The following is a 26,050-nucleotide window of genomic DNA, read 5'->3' as shown; positions in this document are numbered from 1 at the left end:
TAACATTCAAATTAACGGTATCAATTCTGTTTGACTAATAACATTGTCTTGTCAAAGCTAAATTGTCTTTCATGATGTGAATAGTAGCTTCTTAGACTTAGGCTCTTCTAACTGTCATAAAATTTTCAATTTCAAAGTATAGTAAGATTTTTATGTGCAGAACAGTGACACCATTTACTGTTCTCTTAGTATGAATTGTGTTATTGTGTCAGTCTGTTTTTTTCCCCCATTAGCTTGTGACAAAATAGTACTATTGCCAACTCAATCATACAATAAACACAAATGTACCCACTCAAATACAGTGGTATTTGGTTTTAGGTATCTAGATGATCCAATATACACTTAAATTTTTTTTAGAGTTCTATTGCTGAGTCCTGAGGGATCTCCTAGGATATGTTTGGAAAGTCTCAGAAAGCCACAGAACTCAGTATAGTAATATTAAATCAATTATAAACACAATGCAGGAAAAAAATATTAAAACTACCACCCATCAGAATAAATAGATATCAGTAGACAATGCAACAAAAAAAAGAAGTATAAAAGCAGAATGGAAAATTCTCTAAACATAATGTCAGAATATCAAAATGAGAATTTAAAAAAAATGTATAAAAATACAACCAAACTGAATTTATAAAAATTAAACTGATGGAGTAGCAGTTACAATGCAGTACCTTTTTATTTTTTCTCCCTTGTAGAAAGATAAAAAGAGTTCATTTGAAAAATGATGCTGAAAAGAAGGTGGAGTCAAATTGAAGGTGGCTTGAGGTTAGAATAGAATGCAGAACTACCAGTGCTCAGAATGTCCTACCAAATTCTAGTCCATACAGAACCCAAAACAAACTTAAGTGGGAAGAAAATGTCAAATGTGTTCAAAAATCCTTTTCTGGAGATTCAGTTTTGTTTGGCAGCCAGGTCTTTGTCCTTTGATGTAAATTGACTTCCACCTAAATTTGAAATGATTTTCAAATTTATTATTTATTTATTTTCTTATTTTTAGCATCATGAAGCAGAATGTTTTCCTCATTTTTTGTCAACAGAAATTGAGTTGCTTTTCTGGAGAGAAGGAAGGGCCTAAACTGTCTATCTTCCTGCAGAGACATTTGCTGAGACATTTGACCGCAAAATGAATAAAACTTTCAATGATGTTCCACAAAAGGGTTATCTCTGTACTACCCCAGACTGGTGTTTTTCTTTTTTGGCCATTGAAATGCTAATTCAGTTGTAGTTTAATACAGAATTTTTTGTAGTAATGTCAGCATTACTTTATTTCAACCAGATTCTTTTAAAAGTGATTTTTCCCTAAATTACAACTTAAAGAAAATTCAATTTTCTAACATCTCACAGGACAAACAGCATCCCAAATCACATTATAATTTGGTAAAACATAAGGTCATAATCACAACTTCTAAGATATGTACCTAAGATTTGCTAAATGTGCAAGGTTTTAAAAACAGATTCTTTACATGTGCCAGTATATTTCCCACCTGTGATAATAAACATAACAGTAATAACAAATCTAGCTATTATATGTTTCCTCCTTATGTGTTTGTTTATTTTCTATAATCTATGCCCTCTCTACTGTCCTGATTTCTAATAATACACCATAAGCTCTTGCTATTCTGCTCTATAGCATGTTAACTAAATCCTCTTGCTACATTAGATTATTGGAGAAGCCAAAAAGCATTGAAAAGCTAAACATTCGCCCAAATCTAACCATCCAAATTGATACCAATGATATTGGTAACATTTTTGGGTGGGCACCTGGGTGGCTCAGTGGTTGAACATCTGCCTTCAGCTCAGGTCATGATCCTGGGGTCCTGGGATTGAGTCCCACATTGGGCTCCCTGCAGGGAGCCTGCTTCTTTCTCAGCCTGTGTCTCCGCCTCTCTCTCCCCATGTTTCTTATGAATAAATAAATAAAATCTTTTAAAAAAACCTTTTTTTTGTTTTCAGATTTTCTATTTCCTAAAAATATATGCATATTTGTAAGAAATTCTGTTGGATCACCCCAAATGTCCCCTAGAGCCTCAGTGAAATATGTTCATGAAATCTTGAAAGCATTCAAGAGGCTCTGCCTAAGAACTCTTTCCCCTAGGGAGCAGTCCTTGGCCAATGATGATAAAAATTAAAAGATGACAAGCTTAGCTTCTTTGAAATTCAGGTGGGGTGACTCTAAGTTATTGCGGTGGCCCACTCCTATGAGACCTAGGACTCTCCTAAAGAACATCTAAGGCTAGAGAACTTGCAATGAGCCTGCCAAAGCTCATTGAGTCTCTTCGTCAATTCCTGCCCAATCCTCTTTCCTTACCCTCTTCTTTTCAGAGACCTGCACTGTGATCTGAAGACTCCTTGACTCCTCTTCTTCTATTATCTCACAGGTTTTTCCCCAATAAATATCCTTTATATATAATCCTATCTTGACTACTTTTAAAGAATTTTAAACAAGCAGAGGTAGAGTGCCCAGAGTAGTAGAGAAAACAAGAGTTAAGTTTAGGGACTGGCCAACTGATCATTCAATGGGCAAAGATGCCACTGGCAAGATGAGGAAAACACCGACAGTAAGCTACAACCACATCTCTAGGGACAAGGGCACTTTGGACTCCAGGTGAAAAAGGGAGTAATCAACCCTTATTAGCAGAAGATGGTGGAGCTGCTTTTATGCAACTGTAGCACGTAGAAAAACTTAAAGAACCTGGCCAACTGTGGTGGTGTGTGTTATAAGTGTTGTCCTCAAGTACTGTCTTCCAAGTTTCCCCTCAAGAAAAAAGGGTTATACCAATGGTACTGAAGCTATGCTTTGAAGCAACATTGAAAATTACAAGTATGCAGTGCAATGGGTGGACAGTAGAAAACGCTCTGTTCTGACCTTATTCTGCAAGGATCATAGTTGACTGACAGTTATAACTACCACCTTTCTGAACCAATACTGCATTTGCATTGCACTCACACTTCCCCAGGGCTGCTCTCCGTGAATGACCAAGCATGGTGGATTACGAATGTCAGCCTTTTTCGCTCAGTTAGGATGACTTTGATGAGTACCCCCAATTGGCCTGGTAGAAACTTTTAGAACTGCATTGTTGTTCTGGACTCTTCCTATCAAATCCTTTTTCTACTCCCCTCTCCTTTCACAGGTGTTATACTTGCATTGTATTCTACATGCTGTCTCCATGCCTACTCTTTCTTCTCCTTTTTAATCCTTCACAGGAATTTCTCCAATTTATTGCTCATCTAATCTCAACTTGGTATCTGCTTCTCAGAGTTCTCACACTAACACAGGCATGTTCCACACCATTGTCTAGAGGTTTACAGGAGGAACTGAACCCGGTTGTACACATTAATTGTTAACTTGCACATTAGCATATCCTATTTTGAATACTTTCCATTCCATGTTTCATTTTCCTATTCCTGTACCAGTCCATATTGAGATTAAATTAATGTGTTTTTTTTAAAGATTTTATTTATTTATTCATGAGAGACACACAGAGAGATAGGCAGAGATATAACAGAGGGAGAAGTGGGCTTCCTCCAGGGAGCCCAATGCAGAACTCCATCCCTGGACCTGGGATCACCTCCTGAGCCAAAGGCAAGGCTCAACCACTGAGCCACCCAGGCATCCTGAATGTGGTAGTTTTAAAATAATTCACCCAGGTTTTGATACCTCTTCGGGAGGCAGAACTAATCCCTCACCCCTTGAGTGTGAGCTGGAATTAATAACTGAAGTCCAAAAAAAAAAAAAAAAGAAAGTAACAGAAGTGATGGTATGTTCAGGTAACAGCCAGTTAGGAACTAAGGCCTCCTTCCAATAGCTATGTGAGCCCTGATGGAAGCAGAGCCCCTCAGTTAAGGCATCAGATGATGGGCTGGCAGTTTGATTGCAAACTCAGGACAGATCCTGAATCACTACTGCCCAATTAAGCCATTTCTGTATTCCCAACTCTCAGACACTATGTGAGATATGTTTGCTTTGAGATACTATGTTTTTAGGTAATTTATCACAAAGAGTTAAGTAACACACCCTTAACTTTACCACATATACTTAATTTTTTTCCTCAGGATCAGCTTCTGTAGGAATATAAACACACACACTGTAACACACATATATCTACATAATGTAGGTAATATCCTCAGCAGATGTAGATTTCTTATATATATGATTCATTTAGTAACAAGTTTATATTTTACTACTAAAATTCTGAAAATTTTGCAAAAATCTCTATGTATAGTATCATGTCACTATATTATTTTACTGCCTCAATATATTCAAGCATTCTGTGAGAAATTGAAGATATTTTTCATTTACATGTGTCTGTTTACTTATTTAAAAAATGAACAAAATAATTCTAGTTGAAACCACTGATTAAAAATGTAAAGCATTTAAATCACTGTCTCATTTTGTGACATAATTCATAATTATGTTCATCTTACAACTATAACTAGAACAAAGGACAGATGGTAAAGGTTTAAAATGATGTGTTTATTAAAATCATGTAGGCTGCCAAATAATTTCTCACCATCACAAGTTGTCCATTCATTAGCTACTCCACTGAAACAAGGTTGATAAAATTTGAAGGTGGATAGATATAGAATGATAAGTAGCTCTAGTGTCTAAATATAAAGTGCACATCTATTATCTAAGGGAAAGCAAACAATGCCATGAACAATTGCTACTTATAGTTTGTTTTGTCTTCCTTAAATATGATTAAACTTTCAAAGAATTCCCAGACTATTTGCTAGTTTTCTGTAACAAGTGAATTAATAATGTAGATAATATTGTGGGTGTATGTAGGTTTATCATATTAAGTATGTCTTGTCTACTTGAAAGGATCTATTTTAAATAATCTTAAGCACACAAAAAAGTCTTATCATGAGATTATCAGAGCTGCTCTTGGAAACTAAGGAGAGGAATTTACTAGACACTGAAGACAAGGACTCCACTGCCATAAATTTAGTTATTTCTTGATTCATTTTCTCCAAATACAGGTGGGTTTGCTCTAATTTCTGGTCTATAATATTCCCAAACAACCATGAAACAAAAATAACAATAACAACTATCATTTATTGGGTGTGTAGAGTTCCAGGTACTCTCTCTATATTTTACCCTATGTAATATTCACAAGATTCCCAAGAAGTAAGGACTTTTATTACCAGCAATTTATATATGTGAAAACAGACACCAATGTGGTCACACACCTATTATGTGATAAAGAATCAAACTGAGTCAGTCTGATTCAAGAGCCTCCATTATATTGTTGCTTTCACACTGAAGTCCAGAATCCCTGAGAGAACCAGGGATTTTCTGAGTACCAGGTTCAAATTTGTATAGAATGTATTCCTTTCCTCAGCATGGATCATATGTCTACACCTAATTCACTCAGATGTGGCCCGAGGATTGGACCACATTGTGCTGGGATTTCCTCTTGAGACAATGAGGATAATGAAATCAGCGGAGGCCCTTTCTAGAAATAATAATGGTGTGTGGTGAGGTACTATATTTATATATTTATATATATATATAAAATAAATGAAAAAATATGAACCAATATGAATTGTTTGCTAGCTTTGGATGAATAAATAATGATAATTTTTATGGTTTTCAATGGAAATTAGTACACAAAAAGCACATAAGTGATTGAAGAAATGTGACTTCTTACCCAAGAAGTATGACAATGGATTCAGTTCAGAAGAAGCCTAATTTTTTAAATGAACACTTTAAAAGCAGGAGATATTCTTTGCTATAGCTCAATTTTCAAGTACATTTTAGAGTTCCTGTGCATTAAACATCCTTGAGAGTTATATTTGATGCTGGATAGAGTGCCTATAAGAAGATTGAAAGTAAATTTATGGCTTGGGTAAAAAAGTGCAGGAGGATTATAGTAAGAGGTGAGTAAAGTGTGTTATTCTTTATTTATCCACCTATATAAATGCCTATCCTCAATGAGACTTTGTAAAGTGGTGAGAGTTTTATTCCAATAAAGTCATGCATCTCTCATCATTTTCCAGGTATCCAAGAGCATGTGTGTGTGTGTGCGTGTGCATGTGTTGTGGGTGTGTGGGTGTGTGTGTATACAATTGTTAGTCCAGTTTAGGATTCTATTTTGGCCACAAATAGAGAAAAATTGGTGATCAGAAAAGTTGGATATTATATCAGAAATTGAAAATTGTTCCAGGTTATTCTTTCTTTCTTTGATACTTTTATTGATGGCTTTTTTTTTTTTTTGGTCCCCCTGACCATGGCTATGCTTGTCCATTATGTAATGAAAAATAAAAAGAATGTAGACAGAGTCCACATATTAAGTAGAAATTTAATTAATCTGGTAGAGGGCATTGCTTTTGGAAGTAAAAGGAGAAGAATCCTAACAATTTAAACATATTAGAGGAAGCTCAAAATTGAAAAAGGAGAATAAACCCAATTGTTCAAAATAAAGGGAGTTGAATTTAAGAAAATTAACAGGATTTTTAAAAAAAGGTTCTTTCTTTTCCTCCATGTTTTCAGTTTGTTCTGGTAATCATATTCAAAAAGTGTATAACAGGGACTCCTGGGTGGCTCAATGGTTGAGCATCTGCCTTTGGCTCAGGATGTGATCCCAGAGTTCTGGGATCGAGTCCCACATTGGACTCCCTGCATGGAGCCTGCTTCTCCCTCCGCCTATGTCTCTGCCTCTCTCTCTCTCTCTCTCTCTCTCTCTCTGTGTATGTCTCATGAATAAATAAATAAAATCCTTTTTTTAAAAAGTGTATAACATAGAACTAGTATTCAAAATCCAATTCTGTGTGACCCTCAATACATTTATTTACCATAAAAACAGGACATTACTCAGATTCTAAATATGACCCAAGAAAACAAATTTTTAAGTGTTAAAGTGTACATCATATATAGTACTTGCTTTGAAGTCTGGTTGAGTCAGTTTTAAGCTATAGGTGTGTGGAGATTAGAACTTGATCTCCTTAGGGTTTCCTCAGATATTTATGAAATTTCATCCATGGTAACGCTGCTTTTTTTTCCCTGTGAGTCCTCTATTGATTTTCATCCTTCCATTGCAAATATTTCACATTCAAGTTCTAGTCTTCAGATTCATATCTTGTTTCTTTTTATCCTAACTGCATTTAAAATTATCTATTGGTGTATAACAAATTATACCAAATTAAGCAGCTTAAAACCACACACATTTAAGATCTCACACTTCCCATGGATCTGAAATCAGGCATGACCTCTTTGATTCAGGATCTCAGAGGCTGTGATCAAGATTTTTTTCTAGGGCTGCATTTATCCCAATGTTCAAATGGATCAGTCCTCTTTCAAGATCACTCAGTGTCCGTTGGCAGGATTTTATTCTTCACAGGCTGTTGACTAAAATTCTCAGCTTTTTGGCTGTTAGCCAGAGGTCAACCTCAGTTCTTAGCTAGTGGTCCTCCCCATCACAGCAAAGATGTGAGAAGAGTGAAAAAATACCAGAAATATTAGAGTCAAAGTCTTCTATAACTGAATTTTAGGCGAAATTATATCACTTTTGACATTTCTATGTATGAGAAACAAATGATGAGATCTAGCATACACTCAAGGGAGGGGATTCCACAAAGGTGTAAATATCAGAGGGTAAGGATCATTGAGATTTATTATAGAAGGCTACCCTAATGTACCTACTCAGCACCAGCATCAACCTGGCAACATCATGATTACTTGGGAGATTTTTGCTTTCATTTTTTATAGTAAAGTACTTTTAGACTTAGAGAGATGTTGCTAAGAATAAAATCCCTATGAATAAATTTATACAAGGAGATTAAAGACCTATATCTTGGAAACCATAAGATATGGATGAAAGAAATTGAAGACAACACAAATAAATGGAAAAACAGTTAGAGCTCATAGACTGGAAGAATTAACGTTATTAAAATGTCCATAATATCCAAAGCAATACACAGATTCAATACAATCTCTCTCAAAATTCCAATGGCAGCTTTCATAGTAATAGGACAATCCTAAGACTTGTATGGAAACACAAAATACCCTGAACAGCCAAAGAAAACTTGACAAAGAACAAAGCTATAGGCATTGTACTTATTAACTGCAAACTATATTACAATCTTATAGTAATCAAAAGCATATGGCATTGGTATAAAAACAGGAGTATATAACAGAATAGAGTGCTCAGGAGTAAAACCATGCTTAAATGGTCAACTCATTTATGACAAAACAACCAAAAAAATACAATGATGAAAGAATAACCCTTTTAGGAAATAGTGTTCAGAAAACTAGAGGGCCAAATCCAAAATAGTGAAACTGGACTCATGTCTTACACCATATACAAAAGTCAGCTCAAAATGGATTAAAGATTTGAATGCAAGACCTGAAACCCTAAAACTCTTAGAAGAAAACATGAACAATAAGCTCCTTGACAATGATCTTGGAATTTTTTTTAATTTCATTTGACACAGAAGGTCACAAAAGCAAAAATAAATAAGTGAAACTATATCAAGTTATCAAAAAAAAAAAAGCCTTTTGTGTGACAAAGGAAACCATTAGCAAGTGATAAGCCAATGCAGTAAAGGGGGGAAAATGCTTGCAAATAATATATCTGATATGGGGGTAATATTTAAAATACATAAAGAACTCAACTCAAAAGCAAAAAAGAAATCAATTAAAAAAGGACAGAAGAACTTAATAGACATTTTTCTAGACAGACAAATGGGCAAGAGGTATAAGAAAAGATGCTCAGTATCACTAATTATGAAGAAAATGCAAATCAAAACCACAATCAGATGTTATCTGGCACTAGTTAGAATCACCATTATTAAAAAGATAAGAAATAACAAATCCTTGGTGAGATTGGAAAAAAAAAAAAAAACAAACCCTTTGCATTGCAGGTGGGAATATAAATTGATGCAGCCACTGTGCAAAGCAGTATGGAGTTTCCTCAAAAAACTGAAAATAGGATGGCTACATGATCTAGCAATTCTACTTCTAGGTATTATCTCAAAGAAGTGTAATTACTATCTTCAAGAGATATTTGTACTACCATGTACATTGCAATTCATTGGCAATAGCCAAGAAATGGAAATAATCTCAGTGTCCATTTGTGGGATGAATGGGTAAAGAACATGTGGTGTTTACATAAAATGGAGTATTATTCAGCCATAAAAAGGAAGGAGATCTTCCCATTCTGTAACATAATGGGTGGACTTTATAGGGGCACCATGCTTAGTGAAAAGTCAGACAGAGAAAGACAAAATTATATGATATCACTTTTATGTGGAATCTTTACAAAACAAACTGGAATCCATAGATACAGAGAACAGGCTGATGGTTGTCAGAAACAGGGGATGGAGAGATGGGAAACGTAGGTGAAGTTGGCCAAATGGTACAAGTTTTCACTTACAAGATTAATAAGTCCTGAGAATATAATATATAGCATGGTAATCACAGTTAACAATACTGTACTGTATAAAGTTGCAATGAAAACACATCTTAAAAGTTCTTACACACTCATGCAAAACATTTGTAATTATATTTGGGGATGGATATTAACTGAAGGTATTGTGATAATAATTTGGAATATATACATTTATCTAATCATTATGTTGTAGCCTAAAATTAATACAATGTTATATGTCAATTATATCTCAGCTAAAAATATTAAAATGAAAAAGAATTGACAAAATATTTCAGCATTTATATTCTTCACACTTTAACTTTCAGAACTTATATAACTATAATACAATTAATATTAAGTAAACTAGAGACATTACTCAAATATCACTAATTTCTCAACTAATATCCTTTTTCTGTCCCTGGATCTTATAGAAGACTGTGCATTGTATTCAATTTTATTTCTCCCCTTACAAAAAGTGAAGCTCTTCTGAGCCACTCAAATACTTTAAAAGTGTAGAAAAATTAATTTCATGTAATAAATAACCAAAAGAAAAGTTTCCGATTTCATACAGAATCAATGGTAAGAGAACAAAGAGAACAATATTCCAATCAACAATGAAAGTCCCCTGAATAATCCACTCATCTTATCATCTGCTTACAGAAGAGATGAAAACAATAACCTACTATTGAAAAATTATCATAAATTAATTTATTTTTAAAGGTTTTACTTATTTATTCATGAGAGATGCAGAAGGAGAAGCAGAGACATAGGCAGACTCCTCCCAGGGAGCCCGATGTGGGACTTGATCCTGGATCCTGGGATCATACCTTAAGCTGAAGGCAGATGCTCAACTGCTGAGCCACCCAGGTTTCCTTCAAAAACTAATTTAAGTAAAACAGATGCTAAGAGGAAGGTAGATGGAAATGGAGTTGGCGGACCCAAGGTTCACTTTGTTCCATAAATATAATAAATAACTACCAAATCATCTTAAATATCCCAGAAATTGATCTTAAACTGGCAGAGCTCCACAAATAAAGGTAGAGAAAAGGTCACATGGAAGGTAGGAAGTATAGAGATGAAGCTTGGGAGAGAAACAAATCACAGCCACCGTGGTGCAGAGGGAGCTGTGGTTGTAGAGAAGGGTGACAGACTAACGCATGGGGAGTGCCTGGGGAAAAACAAATCCCCACAGTATTTGGCTTTGAAAATGAGAGGGGCTGACTTTTGTGAACTCTTGCAACCAGTGGGGCAAAGCCTGAAGTTTTAAATGTTAGTAGGAGCATAGCTCAGATAGAGCCTAGAGGTCACTGGGACTGCTTTTGCAGATAACTTGGGGCAAACAACCCAGGGATATACAGTGATCTGAAGAGTGCCTGGGGCATAGAGTGGAGAGGTGAGTTGCTCATCTGGGAGTATGTTCCAGAGAAGTGTTCATAGAAAAACCCCTCCAGGAACAAAAGAAATAGCAGGTGCTATTCCCCTGCCCCTCAGCATAATCATAAGGCCTTCTGTGGGCAACAGTGGAGTGTCAACACTCATTACCTAACTTGCTTACACCAAGCCCTGATCTCTGGGACCCTGAAGAACTGCCCTTCCCAGTCATGCATGCCTCAGTCCCAGTGCTGTGGGCCCCCTCTTCCAGAAGACCAGTCCAAATCCCTGCCAATACCGTGTTTCCTGACTCAAGAGTTTTGGGAAGCCTTGGTGCCAGTGGCAGCAGTGGCAACTGGTCTCGTTTCATAAGCAGATCAGAGCAAACCAGGTTAAAATGTGCCACATTCAGATCAGGGGCCAATCACTGCCCACAATAGGCGAAAAGAACATCTGAGGATGACTGGCCTCAAGGATAAAGCATCCATAACACAATAGCAGAGTGCACACGACACATAATGGAGACACTTCTGGAAGCAAATTCTAGAAACATTGTGAATGCTACACAGCAGGGTGCTCAGGACCTCTTTTTTATAAAGCCATTACCTTCAAGAACAGAAGATGTAGCTCACTTTCTTAAGAGAGACTTAGACAAAATGAGAAGACAGAGGAATTTGTCCCAAATGAAAGAGGAAAAAGGACATGGCCAGAAATGTAAGCATTACTGAAGGAGAATTTAAAGCAATGATCATAAAGATACTAACTGTACTTGAGAAGAGAGCAGAGAACATCAGTAAGACCATTAACACAGAGATAAAGGAATAACTTAGCAGAGGTAAAGGGATCAGTAAATGAAATAAGAAACACACTTAATGGGGTTACATTAGACTCGAAGAAGCAGAAAAACAAATTAATGACCTAGAAGATAGATTTATAGAAAGTAATCAAGCTGAGCAAAATAGAGAAAAAAATGTATTATACAAAATGCAAATACACTTAGAGAATTCAGTGACTCCTTCAAATATAATAGCATTTGTATTATGGGAGTCCCAAAAGAAGAGAAAAGAGAGCAGAGAATTTATTTGAAGAAATAACTTCTCTGAAAACTTCCCTAATCTAGGGAAGAAAACAGATATCCAGATCCAGATATCCAGATCACCCTCCAGGAGTCAGAGAATGCCCATCAAAATCAACAAAAGCAGGTCCACACTAAGACATATTAATTAAATTAATTAAAATGCAAAAATATAGTGATAAAAAAGAATAAAAATAGCAAGACAAAAGCAGTTACAAAGGAAACCTAATAAAACTATAAATGAATTTCTCAGCAGAAATTTTTCTAACTAAAAAGGGGTAGCATGATATAAAGTGCTAAATGGGAAAAATGTGAAGCCAAGAATACTCTATCTAGCAAGGCTATCCTTCAGAATAGAAGGAGAGATAAAAAGTTTCCCAAACAAAAATGAAAGGAATTCATAAACACTAAACCCACCCTGCAAGAAATATTAAAGGTGATTCTAAGTGAAAAGCAAAGACAAAAAGTGACAATATAGAGGTAGGAAACAAAAAGCAATAAAAATGAATGTTTCTGTAAAAATAAGTCAAGGAACACACAAAATAAAACAATGTAAAATACGACACCATATTCCTTAAAACTTGGGGAGGAAAAGAGTAAAGAATCGGTTCAAATTTAAATGGCCATCAACTTAATATAGACTACTACATGCAGAAGATATTATATACGAATCTAATGGAAACCGTAAATCAAAAACCACTAATAAATATGCAAAGAATAAAGAGAAAGAAATCCAATTATATCACTAGGGAAAACCAGCAAACCATGAAAAAGAGAAAGACAAGAAAGGATCAGAGAAAAATCTCCAGAAACAAACACAAAACAAGTAATAGAATGAAAACAAATAGATATCTATCAATAATTACTTTGAATGTAAATGGACTAAAGGCTCCCATCAAAAGACACAGGTTGGCAGGATAGACTAAAAACAAACAAGGAAAACCAAGACCCATTTATATACTACCTAGATCATCTTAGATCTAAAGACATCTATAGATTGAAATTGAGGGAACAGAGAAAACTCTATCATGCAAACAGATGTCTAAAGAAAGTGAGAGTAGCTATATTTATATTGGTCAAACTTGATTTTAAAACAAAGACTGTAACATGTGACAAATAAGGACACTATATATTAATAAAGGTGACAATTCAACAAGAAGATATAACAATTGTAAATATTTATGCACCCAACATGGAAGCACCCAAATACATAGAACAGTTAATAATAAACACAAAGGAACTAACCAATAACAATAATAGTAGGGGACTTTAACACCCCACTTACATCAATGGACAGATAACCAAACAGAAAATCAACCAGGAAATAAGGGCTTTGGATGACACATTGAATCAGATAGATTTAACATATACTTTCAGAAAATTCCATCCTAAAGCAACAGAATACACATTCTTTTCAAGTGCACATGGGATATTATCCAGATAGATCACATATATACTGCAAAATACGTCTCAAGAAATTAAAAAAGATTGATGTTACAACATGCATCTTTTCTGACCACAACACTATTGAAACTAGAAGTCAATCACAAGAAAAAATCCGGAAAGACCACAAATACATAGAGGTTATATTACATGCTACTAAACAATGAATGGGTCAATCAGGAAATCAAAGAAGAAATAAAAATGTAGATGGACACATATGAAAATGTAATCACAATAGTTCAATACTTTTGAGAAGCAGCTAACGTGGTTCTAAGAGGGAAGTTTATAGCAATACAGGTCTCTCTCAAGAAGCAAGAAAAAATCTCAAACAACCTAACCTGACACCTAAAGAACTAGAAAAATAACAATACACAAAACCTAAAACCAGCACCACGAAGGAAATAATAAAGATTAGAGCAAAAATAAATGATATAAAATAAAAAAAAATAAAAGAGCAGATCAAGGAAACCAGGAACTAGTTTTTTAAAAAGGTATCAATAAAATTGCTAAACATTTAGCCAGACTTGCCAAAAAAAGAGATAGAGAGAAAAGACCTTAATAAAATCACAAATGAGAGAGGAGTAATAGCAACCACCACAGAAATACAAACAATTATAAGGGAACAGTATGAAAAAAAAAAATTATGCCAACAAAGTGGACAAACCTAAAAGAAATGGAAAAATGCCTACAAACTTTTCAACTACTGAAACACATAGAAATAGAGAGCTTTAACAGACTGATAATCAGCAAAGAAATTACATCAGTAATAAAAAATCTCCCAAAAACAAAAGTCAATGGAACAGATGGCTTCACAGGCGAATTCCACCTATTATTGAAAGAAGAATTGGTACCTAATCTTTTCAAACTTTTCCAAAAAATAGAAAAGGAAAGAAAACTTCCAAGTTCACTCTGAGTCCAGAATTACCCTGATACCAAAACCAAATAAAGACACTACAAAAAAGGCCATCTTTGATGAATGTAGATGGAATAATCTTCAACAAAGTAGTAGCAAACTGAATCCGATGATACATTTTAAAAAATCACCCACCATAAACAAGCGTGATTTATTCTGGGGTTGTAAGAGTGGTCCAATATTCACAAATCAATCAATGTGATACATCACACCAATAAGAGAAAGGATAAGAGCCATATGATCATTTCAATAGATGCAGAAAAAGGCATGTGACATGGCCACGATAGCCAAACTGTGGAAGGAGCCTCGGTGTCCAACGAAAGATGAATGGATAAAGAAGATGTGGTTTATGTATACAATGGAATATTACTCAGCTATTAGAAATGACAAATACCCACCATTTGCTTCAACGTGGATGGAACTGGAGGGTATTATGCTGAGTGAAGTAAGTCAGTCGGAGAAGGACAAACATTATATGTTCTCATTCATTTGGGGAATATAAATAATAGTGAAAGGGAAAACAAGGGAAGGGAGAAGAAATGTGTGGGAAATATCAGAAAGGGAGACAGAACGTAAAGACTGCTAACTCTGGGAAACGAACTAGGGGTGTTGGAAGGGGAGGAGGGCGGGGGGTGGGAGTGAATGGGTGACGGGCACTGGGTGTTATTCTGTATGTTAGTAAATTGAACACCAATAAAAAATAAATAAAACTGTAAAAAAAAAAAAAAAGGCATGTGACAAAGTATAGCATCTACTCAGGATAAAAACCTTCAATAAATTAAGTTTAGAGGGCACATATGTCAACATAATTAAGGCAATATATGAAAAACCCACAGCTAACAGCATCCTTACTGGGGAAAACTGAGAGTCTTTCCCCTAAATTCAAGAATAAGACAAGGATGTCCACTCTCACCATGTTTATTCAACACAGTACTTGAAGGCCCAGCCACAACAATCAGACAAGAAGTAAAAGGCATTCAAATTGGCAAGGGAGAAATAAAATATACACTATTTGCAGATGACATGATACAATATATAGAAAACCAGAAAGACTCCACCAAAAAAATGGCTGTAATTGATAAATTCATCAAAGTGGCAGGATAAAAAAATCAATCTGCAAAAATCCTTTGCATTTCTACATAAAAAATAATGAAGCAGCAGAAAGAAATTAAGGGAAAAACATCCCATTTAAATTGCACCAAAATAGGGACGCCTCGGTGCTCAGTGGTTAAGCATCTGCCTTTGGCACAGGGCGTGATCCTGGAGTCCCAGGATCAAGTTCTACATCGGGTTCCCTGCATGGAGCCTGCTTCTCCCCCTGCCTATGTTATAGGCCTCTCTCCGTGTGTCTCTCATGAATAAATAAATAAAATCTATAAGTAAACAAATAAATTGGCCTCTCTCCGTGTGTCTCTCATGAATAAATAAATAAAATCTTTAAGTAAACAAATAAATTGCACCAAAATAATAAGATACCTAGGAATAAAGATAACTAAAGGGTCAAAGACCTATACTTTGAAAACTATAAAACACTGATGTAAGAAGGTGAAGAAGACACAAAGAAATGGAAAGATATTCCATGCTAATGAATTAGAACAAATATTCTTAAAATGTCTATACTACTCAAAGCAATCTACACATTTAAAACAATCCCTATCCAAATAACAATAGCATTTTTCCCAGAATAAGAACAAACAATCCTAAAATTTTTATGAAATCACAAAAGGCCCTGAATAACCAAGACAATCCTGAAAAAGGAAAGCAAAGCTGGAGGAATTCCAATTCTAGACTTTAAGTTTTATTATAAAACTGTAGTGATCAAAATGGTATGGTACTGGCAGAAAAATAAATACACAGATTCATGGAACAGAATAGAAAACCCAGAAATGAACTCACAACTATAGGATCAATTAATCTTCAACAAAGCAGGAAAGAATAACCAGTGAGAAAGAAGACAGTCTCTTAAAACTGGACAGTGATATGCAAAAGAATGAAACTGGACCACTTTCTTACACCATACACAAAAATAAATTCAAAATGGATGAAAGACCTAAATGTGAGACAGGAAACCATAAAAATCCTATACTAGAACCCAGGCAGTAATTTTCTTTTTAATTTATTTTTTATTGGTGTTCAATTTACTAACATACAGAATAACCCCCAGTGCCCGTCACCCATTCACTCCCACCCCCCGCCCTCCTCCCCTTCTACCACCCCTAGTTCGTTTCCCAGAGTTAGCAGTCTTTACGTTCTGTCTCCCTTTCTGATATTTCCCACACATTTCTTCCCCCTTCCCTTATATTCCCTTTCACTATTATTTATATTCCCCAAATGAATGAGAACATATAATGTTTGTCCTTCTCCGACTGACTTACTTCACTCAGCATAATACCCTCCAGTTCCATCCACGTTGAAGCAAATGGTGGGTATTTGTCATTTCTAATAGCTGAGTAATATTCCATTGTATACATAAACCACATCTTTATCCATTCATCTTTCGTTGGACACCGAGGCTCCTTCCACAGTTTGGCTATAGTGGCCATTGCTGCTAGAAACATCGGGGTGCAGGTGTCCCGGCATTTCATTGCATTTGTATCTTTGGGGTAAATCCCCAACAGTGCAATTGCTGGGTCGTAGGGCAGGTCTATTTTTAACTGTTTGAGGAACCTCCACACAGTTTTCCAGAGTGGCTGCACCAGTTCACATTCCCACCAACAGTGTAAGAGGGTTCCCTTTTCTCCGCATCCTCTCCAACATTTGTTGTTTCCTGCCTTGTTAATTTTCCCCATTCTCACTGGTGTGAGGTGGTATCTCATTGTGGTTTTGATTTGTATTTCCCTGATGGCAAGTGATGCAGAGCATTTTCTCATGTGCATGTTGGCCATGTCTATGTCTTCCTCTGTGAGATTTCTGTTCATGTCTTTTGCCCATTTCATGATTGGATTGTTTGTTTCTTTGGTGTTGAGTTTGATAAGTTCTTTATAGATCTTGGAAACTAGCCCTTTATCTGATATGTCATTTGCAAATATCTTCTCCCATTCTGTAGGTTGTCTTTGAGTTTTGTTGACTGTATCCTTTGCTGTGCAAAAGCTTCTTATCTTGATGAAGTCCCAATAGTTCATTTTTGCTTTTGTTTCTTTTGCCTTCGTGGATGTATCTTGCAAGAAGTTACTATGGCCGAGTTCAAAAAGGGTGTTGCCTGTGTTCTTCTCTAGGATTTTGATGGAATCTTGTCTCACATTTAGATCTTTCATCCATTTTGAGTTTATCTTTGTGTATGGTGAAAGAGAGTGGTCTAGTTTCATTCTTCTGCATGTGGATGTCCAATTTTCCCAGCACCATTTATTAAAAAGACTGTCTTTCTTCCAATGGATAGTCTTTCCTCCTTTATCGAATATTAGTTGCCCATAAAGTTCAGGGTCCACTTCTGGGTTCTCTATTCTGTTCCACTGATATATATGTCTGTTTTTGTGCCAGTACCACACTGTCTTGATGACCACAGCTTTGTAGTACAACCTGAAATCTGGCATTGTGATGCCCCCAGATATGGTTTTCTTTTTTAAAATTCCCCTGGCTATTCGGGGTCTTTTCTGATTCCACACAAATCTTAAAATAATTTGTTCTAACTCTCTGAAGAAAGTCCATGGTATTTTGATAGGGATTGCATTAAACGTGTATATTGCCCTGGGTAACATTGACATTTTCACAATATTAATTCTGCCAATCCATGAGCATGGAATATTTTTCCATCTCTTTGTGTCTTCCTCAATTTCTTTCAGAATTGTTCTATAGTTTTGAGGGTATAGATCCTTTACATCTTTGGTTAGGTTTATTCCTAGGTATCTTATGCTTTTGGGTACAATTGTAAATGGGATTGACTCCTTAATTTCTCTTTCTTCAGTCTCATTGTTAGTGTATAGAAATGCCACTGACTTCTGGGCATTGATTTTGTATCCTGCCACGCTACCGAATTGCTGTATGAGTTCTAGCAATCTTGGGGTGGAGACTTTTGGGTTTTCTATGTAGAGTATCATGTCATCGGCGAAGAGGGAGAGTTTGACTTCTTCTTTGCCAATTTGAATGCCTTTAATGTCTTTTTGTTGTCTGATTGCTGAGGCTAGGACTTCCAGTACTATGTTGAACAGCAGTGGTGAGAGTGGACATCCCTGTCTTGTTCCTGATCTTAGGGGAAAGGCTCCCAGTGCTTCCCCATTGAGAATGATATTTGCTGTGGGCTTTTCATAGATGGCTTTTAAGATGTCGAGGAATGTTCCCTCTATCCCTACACTCTGAAGAGTTTTGATCAGGAATGGATGCTGTATTTTGTCAAATGCTTTCTCTGCATCCAATGAGAGGATCATATGGTTCTTGGTTTTTCTCTTGCTGATATGATGAATCACATTGATTGTTTTACGGGTGTTGAACCAGCCTTGTGTCCCAGGGATAAATCCTACTTGGTCATGGTGAATAATTTTTTTAATGTACTGTTGGATCCTATTGGCCAGTATCTTGTTGAGAATTTTTGCATCCATGTTCATCAGGGATATTGGTCTGTAATTCTCCTTTTTGGTGGGGTCTTTGTCTGGTTTTGGAATTAAGGTGATGCTGGCCTCATAGAACGAATTTGGAAGTACTCCATCTCTTTCTATCTTTCCAAACAGCTTTAGGAGAATAGGTATGGTTTCTTCTTTAAACGTTTGATAAAATTCCCCTGGGAAGCCATCTGGCCCTGGACTCTTGTGTTGGGAGGTTTTTGATGACTGCTTCAATTTCCTCCCTGGTTATTGGCCTGTTCAGGTTTTCTATTTCTTCCTGTTCCAGTTTTGGTAGTTTGTGGCTTTCCAGGAATGCGTCCATTTCTTCTAGATTGCCTAATTTATTGGCGTATAGCTGTTCATAATATGTTTTTAAAATCGTTTGTATTTCCTTGGTGTTGGTAGTGATCTCTCCTTTCTCATTCATGATTTTATTAATTTGAGTCTTCTCTCTCTTCTTTTTAATAAGGCTGGCTAATGGTTTATCTATCTTATTAATTCTTTCAAAGAACCAACTCCTGGTTTTGTTGATCTGTTCCACAGTTCTTCTGGTCTCGATTTCATTGAGTTCTGCTCGAATCTTTATTAACTCCCTTCTTCTCTTGGGTGTAGGATCTATTTGCTGTTTTTTCTCTAGCTCCTTTATGTGTAAGGTTAGCTTCTGTATTTGAGTTCTTTCCAGTTTTTGAATGGATGCTTGTATTACGATGTATTTCCCCCTTAGGACTGCTTTTGCAGCATCCCAAAGATTTTGAACGGTTGTATCTTCATTCTCATTAGTTTCCATGAATCTTTTTAATTCTTCCTTAATTTCCTGGTTGACCCTTTTATCTTTTAGCAGGATGGTCCTTAACCTCCACGTGTTTGAGGTCCTTCCAAACTTCTTGTTGTGATTTAGTTCTAATTTCAAGGCATTATGGTCTGAGAATATGCAGGGGACAATCCCAATCTTTTGGTATTGGTTCAGACCCGATTTGTGACCCAATATGTGGTCTATTCTGGAGAAAGTTCCATGTGCGCTTGAGAAGAATGTGTATTCAGTTGAGTTTGGATGTAAAGTTCTGTAGATATCTGTGAAATCCATCTGGTCCAGTGTATCATTTAAAGATCTCGTTTCTTTGGAGATGTTGTGCTTAGAAGACCTATCGAGTATAGAAAGAGCTAGATTGAAGCCACCAAGTATAAGTGTATTATTATCTAAGTATTTCTTCACTTTGGTTAATAATTGATTTATATATTTGGCAGCTCCCACATTCGGGGCATATATATTGAGGATTGTTAAGTCCTCTTGTTGGATAGATCCTTTAAGTATGATATAGTGTCCCTCTTCATCTCTCACTACAGTCTTTGGGGTAAATTTTAGTTTATCTGATATAAGGATGGCTACCCCTGCTTTCTTTTGAGGACCATTTGAATGGTAAATGGTTCTCCAACCTTTTATTTTCAGGCTGTAGGTGTCCTTCTGTCTAAAATGAGTCTCTTGTAGACAGCAAATAGATGGGTCCTGCTTTTTTATCCAGTCTGAAACCCTGCGCCTTTTGATGGGGTCATTAAGCCCGTTCACATTCAGAGTTACTATTGAGAGATATGAGTTTAGTGTCATCATGATATCTATTCAGTCCTTGTTTTTGTGGACTGTTCCACTGAACTTCTTCTTAAAGGGGAATTTTAAGAGTCCCCCTTAAAATTTCTTGCAGAGCTGGTTTGGAGGTCACATATTCTTTTAGTTGCTGCCTGTCTTGGAAGCTCTTTATCTCTCCTTCCATTTTGAATGAGAGCCTTGCTGGATAAAGTATTCTTGGTTGCATGTTCTTCTCCTTTAGGACCCTGAATATATCCTGCCAGCCCTTTCTGGCCTGCCAGGTCTCTGTGGAGAGGTCTGCTGTTACCCTAATACTCCTCCCCATAAAAGTCAGGGATTTCTTGTCTCTTGCTGCTTTAAGGATCTTCTCTTTATCTTTGGAATTTGCAAGCTTCACTATTAAATGTCGAGGTGTTGAACGGTTTTTATTGATTTTAGGGGGGGATCTCTCTATTTCCAGGCAGTAATTTTCTGACAGCAACTTTTTTCTAGGTAGTTCCACTGAGTCAAGGGAAACAAAAGCAGGGATGGACTATCGGGACTTCCTCAAAATAAAACATTCGGCAGACCAAAGAAAACAAGCAAGGAACCTAAAAGGCAACCTATGGAATGGGAAAAGATATTTGCAAATGACATACCTGATAAAGGCTAGAATCCAAAATATATAAAGAACTTATAAAATTCAACACCCAAACCCAAATAATCCAATGAAAAAATGGGCAGAGGACATTAATAAACATTTCTCCGAAGAAAATATACAGATGGCCAACAGACAAATGAAAAGATGCTCAAAATCACTCATCATCAGGGAAATGTGAACCAAAACTAAAGAAGATACCACCTTATACCTGTCAGAATGGCTAAAATCAACAACACAAAAAAACAGCAGGTTCCAGAGAGGCTGTGTAGTAAAAAGAACTCTCTTGCACTGTTGGTGGGAATTCAAACTGGTGAGCCACTGTGGAAACCAGTATGGAGGTTCCTCAAGAAATTAAAAATAGAACTACCCTACAATCCAGAAATCACACTACTGGATATTTACTCAATGATTACAATAATACTAATTCAAAGGGATACATGCACCCCTATGCTTAAAGCAGCATTATTCATAGTAGCCAAAATATGAAAGCAGCCCAAGTTCCTTGATTAAATTGCAATTAAGAAGAGGTGGTATGTGTATGTTTGCTTGTTTATATGCAATGGAATATTATTCAGTCATTAAAAGAATGAAATTTTGCCATTTACAACAGTATGAATGGAGCTAGAGACTATAATGTTAAGTGAAACAAGTCAGAGAGACAACATATAATTTCATTCATTTGTGGAATTTAAGAAACAAAACAAATGAGCAAAAGGGACAAAAACAGGGTGATTAAAATAAAAACTTTAAAAAGTGATAGATGCTCTGAAAGAACAGTCCAATTCAGTAATCAAGAGGTTAAAAGCAAACATTTGATAAAAGGAAATGGTCAAAATAAATTCGTTTCATAAATTAAAACTAAATTAGAAGAAACAGTAAATAAATGGATCTTACTGAAAGACTGAAGGCATGAAAATTTTAAAAAAGCATAATGATATAAAAAATTAAATATAGAAGATAAGGATTTTATAAATACTATATATATCTGCAGACTATATATAGTATATATGTGTATGTGTGTGCATATATATATATATATATATATAGAGAGAGAGAGAGAGGGAGAGAGAGAGAAGGAGGGACAGAGATTGATTTTGAACACCAACACTCCAGCAATGAAACATAACAAAAGTAACTAGAACTCCAGAAACACATCCAGACATAAAAGAGAACTTGAGACTACGAACTAAGAGGGCATTACTAAATCAACTGAGAATATGGCATGACAAGTCAAACTGTGAGATTTCGGAAAAAAAGGAAGAAATCCTTAGGCCATTTATGTAAAGAGTATGTCCTTTATAAAAGAACTCCAGATTGTTCTATTTTTAGCAGCAGCACTTTATACTAGAAGTTACTAAAATAACATTTATGATAATTAATGAAAGAAAATGTGAGCCATCTATTTTTTATCTAGTCAAAAGGAACTTTTGATGAGTAAGCTTCAGATAAGCTAAATAGAACATGCAAAGCTATTCCCATATTTAGTTCTTGAAGAACCTACAAACTTAAGTTAAAAAATGAGGCTACATGGACCTAAAAGGCAATGGTGAGCATTAAATTTATTTTTACCTGTTTACTTAAGAGTAAATTATTGTTAGCAATACTGTATACTCTGCCAATGTGCATAATCTGAATTTGTTAGAACTGGAAGAAGAAAGGGGGGGGGGGGAGTATAGGTATTAACTGGAATAAAAAGGCTATTACTTTAACTAAAATCCTGGAGATACAAAGGAGAGAAACAAAATATGATATAAATGACCACATATAGTGGATCTCTGGGTGGCTCAGTGGTTTGACACCTGCCTTTGACCCAGGGCGTGACCCTGGCGTCCCGGAATCGAGTTCTGCGTCTGGCTCCCTGCATGGAGCCTGCTTCTCCCTCTGCCTGTGTCTCTGCATCTCCTCTCTCTCTCTCTCTCTCATAAATAAATAAAATCTTTAAAAAAATGACCACATATAACAATGTGAGTTGGCTTAACTCAGCTATGGAAGAAAAATTTTAAAAAAGAAACTCTGATTGATGGTTTTTAACAAAGCTAATTCAACATTCTGCTATTCATAGGAGTCTCACTTAAAGATATAGCGAAGGGTTAAAAATTCAAGAGATGGAACAAGATACAAGAGAAATGCAAAGAGAAAGACAAAATTGGTATCTGATTAAACAGAAATCAGACAAAAAGTATTAAAAGAAACAGGATACATTATAATACTAACTACTCCATTTACAATAGAAATAGATTTATATCCAATAGCATACTAGCAACTTTCTTAAAATAGAAAGAGTAGCTATGCAAGGAGAAACAGGACTCCATGGACGTGATCCATTCTCCCAGCCCAAGTTTGAGCAAGTGAACAGTAAGCTCCTAGAAGGCCTAAAATAGAATCAATAAAGTAAATTTATAGATATATAACTAATCCTGAATATAAACAATCATCTTTTTTATTTTAAGTTTTTAAATTTTAATTCCAGTGTAGTTAAAGTTATATTAGTTTCAAGTGTACAGCATAGTGATTCAACAATTCTATGTACTACTCAGTCCTTGTCATTATGAGTCTAATTTTCATCCCCTTCCCTGTTTTACTCATTCCCCCATCCAACCTCCCTCTAGTAAACATCAGTTTGTTCTCTGTAGCTAAGGGTCTGTTTCGTGATTAGTTTTTTTAGCTTGGTCAGTCACTTTGTTTCTTCAGTTCGACATGGATGAAATCATATGGTATTTGTCTTCCTCTAATTTATTTCACTCAGCATTATATCCTCCAGCTCCATAATGTTCTAATATAGCGTATTTTTAAGTGCACATGCACACTCATGAAAATGGACCATATTTTAGGATATAACAGCTATGTATTTTGTCATTCTAGCTAAGCTGGAGCTGCAGTTCCCTCCCCTGGATGGTTCTGAGTTAGAGTTGGCCACAAGCACGCTATCATGGGACATGGAATGTGGAACTAAAGCAGCAGCCATGTTTCACTCAGAAGGATGCTGTTGTTCAAGTACCTCGTCTGGAATGTGCTGGGTTACTTCGTGGTCATGAAGTAGCAGCTGGTTCACTGACTGTTCCAATTCACAATGGTTGTGCGGCCTTCTTCCATTTTGCTAATTCTTGGACCAGCTTGGGTACTGGTCTTTGGGAAAATGTATTACCATTTCTGCAGTTCACCTGCGTTATCAAATTTCAAGGCCTGGCAGCAGTGAGAGACAGATGCAAGTTCTAGAGAGAGACCAATGTGGGTTTCACTTCATCCTTGTGAATCTGGGTTCGTATCTATTCTCCTGTACTTCAATTCCATCTTTCATTCCAGACCCCAGTTCCACCACTGGACTTAGGGACCCAGAAGACTGCCTAATCAGGTACCATGATTATTTAAATTCTAATCACCTCTTACATCATTCCTAGCGGTTCTAGATCAGACTTAACTTTTAAAGTAACCTTAAGAACATTTCCCATTCTGGGGCACCTGGGTAGCTCAGTTATTAAGCATCTCCTTTGGTTCAGGTATTGATCCTGGGTCCTGGGATTGAGTCTTGCATCAGGCTCCCCGCATGGAGCCTGCTTCACTCTGTGCCTATGTCTCTGCCCCACTCTGTGTCTCCCATGAATAAATACTCTTTAAAAAAAAAAAAAAGAATATTTCCCATTCCAGAGATGCTTCCAGATTCTTGTTACTGGATTCTATCCCCTCTCTTCCTGAAATTGGAAGAGTCTTTAGAATTGCCTCAACTAATCAAGTAGGTGGGTACTGACTATTAGACTTCTGAGATTAGGTAAGAGAAAGTGCTAGAGCTTCTTCTGACTCTCAGGATGGTTGACCTTGAAATCCAGATAGGATACTGTGGGAAAGCCCAGACCACCAAGTATGACCCATTTGAAAATAAGTGAGACCCCCATCCCTCAGTTTAAGCTGAATTTTTAAGGAACCTCCTATACCAACTTTGCAACTATGTTTGTCAATCATCTTGAAGGTAGATCTTTTGCTTCCCAGTTAAGCAACCCCAGCTAATGCTGAATTGATCAGAGATGACCTTGCCCCACTGAGCCCTGCCAAAATTTCAGATTTCATGAGAAAAATGATTATAGTTGTTTTTTAAAAAACATTTTATTTATTAGAGAGAGAGAGAGAGAGAGAAGGAGAGACATAGGCAGAGGGAGAAGCAGGCTCCATGCAGGGAGCCCGATGTGGGACTTGATCTCAGGACTCTGGGATCACACATTGAGCCAAAGGCAGATGCTTAACCACTGAGTCACCCAGGCATCCTGATTATAGTTGTTTTAAGCCACTATATTTTAGAATTGTTAGCTATACAACAATAGAGACCTAGAACAGTCACTTGATACTGATTTAGTGCTTCAGCTTATAATTTTCTTTCATCTGTTTTAAGCTATAGCTAAATAATCATATAAGCACAATAAGTATTAAATCTTTCTGCCCCTCTCCAAAAGATACATTGGTAGAACAAAACTAAAATGCTCAATAGCAAAATATGCTGTGGTTTGGGGGCAGGGCATATTAATCATTTTGTACCTTCCATCCTGCCCGCCCTCCCCCACTCTCTCATTATTACTGTATCCTCCCCCCACCACTCTCTCATTATTACTGTATCCTCTTTGTCTTTGATTTGTTTGTTTAGATTTTATTTATTTATTCATGAGAGACTCACAGGGAGAAGCAGAGACACAGGCAGAGGGAGAAGCAGGCTACCTGATCGGGAGCCCGATGTGGAACTCGATCCCAAGATCCCAGGATCATGGCCTGAGCCAAAGGCAGATGCTCAATCACTCAGCCAGCCAGGTGCCCCTACCATGTCCTCTTTGTAAACCCAGGAGGCTAAGAGGGATCTGATCATCTGAGCTCTTCCTCTCTGGAGTCAGCATACAGGAAATGAGAGCCAACACCTGATCCTTCTAATAGATATAGTGGCAGTTTCTTAAGTAGACAAACTGGAGTTGTAAATATTTTCATCGCACCCAATTATTAGTCCAAGGGGTTTCCATCATGTCTCTTAGTAACAGCTTTATAGGACTTAGAAACCCTTTTGTGAGAACTAAAGACTTAGCAACTGATACCAAGATTTCTACTCAGAAGACACAGGGAAAAAGATAAGGAAATATTTCTTAGTTTAT

This window comes from Canis lupus, chromosome 3 (assembly GCF_003254725.2).
Source record: "Canis lupus dingo isolate Sandy chromosome 3, ASM325472v2, whole genome shotgun sequence".
Lineage (NCBI taxonomy): Eukaryota > Metazoa > Chordata > Mammalia > Carnivora > Canidae > Canis > Canis lupus.
Note: the sequence above shows the minus strand (reverse complement) of the source record.